This window comes from Vigna radiata, chromosome 5 (assembly GCF_000741045.1).
Source record: "Vigna radiata var. radiata cultivar VC1973A chromosome 5, Vradiata_ver6, whole genome shotgun sequence".
Lineage (NCBI taxonomy): Eukaryota > Viridiplantae > Streptophyta > Magnoliopsida > Fabales > Fabaceae > Vigna > Vigna radiata.
The window spans coordinates 34,302,184-34,303,314 of record NC_028355.1 but is presented as its reverse complement, the minus strand read 5'-3'; positions in this window follow the sequence as shown (position 1 = coordinate 34,303,314).

Here is a 1,131-nt window from a genome sequence, read left to right as displayed (position 1 = left end):
ATTATGCTTAATTTGACCGAAAATTCTAATTTTAATTAATTTGAATTTTCTGAGCTAATTATTTGCATTATTATTTTCAGGGAAAATTTTGGAAACACAATTTGGGACATTTGGAGGACACNAAATAAATTGAAGACTCTCCATTTAGACATTTTAAATTTTAATTGTTAGAACTTTTTAGACAAACTCTTTGCATCTTGGGCCAATTTTTGGAAAAATGTAAAGGCCCAATTTTGTAGGACACATGGCCTAACTCCAGGGTTTTATTTTTTTAAGGTGGACCCCACCTAAATATAAGATACATGTCCTTGGGATTGTTACCTAGGAGGGAGCCGTCACTTTTGTTGGAATCATTCTCGGAAGAATTTTCTTTAGAGGGCTGCAACGTTTTTCTTACATTTTTTTTGGGGAAACATGTTTATACTACTTGATTCTGGTTGATTACAAAGTGCTTCCAGCCGCCATTTATTATTCAAGTTTTTGCCTTGAATTTCTTTTTGAGGAATGAAATAGAAAAGCACACATCACAACTGATTCATACGTGCAACGCTGGTTTCTTTGAATGAAAGGTTTCTTTGGATGGAAATGGGGAGCAGCTGCCATTCTTAATTTTATTTTCTTTTGTTGAATGTTTTTGGAAGCAAGGGCTGGACCAGAGCAATAGGTGTTTCACGGTGGTTTTTGATGAATAAAAAAAGCACTTTTCCATTTCTTAATTTTGTGCAACACTGATTTCCTTAGATGAGATGTGTTGGGAGCTGGATGTTAGCTAGACTCATTTCCTTTATTTACTTTAGAATGAAGAAGTGATTGCTTAAAGAGTTACACGGTGCAGCAAATTAATTTCTTGGAGAGCTAGAAGGGTTCAGGTTTTAGCTTCAGAGTTTGTGTCACCGCCTGGTTGGATTTCAAGCACACGTTGGTTAATGCACCTTCTTTTTATTAATTAAAAGTTTAGCACGACACTTTAGTTTCATATGGCACTTTATTTGACACTTTAGTTTCATTAAGGCACACATATTACGGCATTTTTTATTTAGCACTTTATGTTAATTGGTTTTTTATTTAGCACTTTATGTTAATTGGAAGCACCTCACGCTGAAGTAGGGAAGCATGCTGCACATGTTTTTT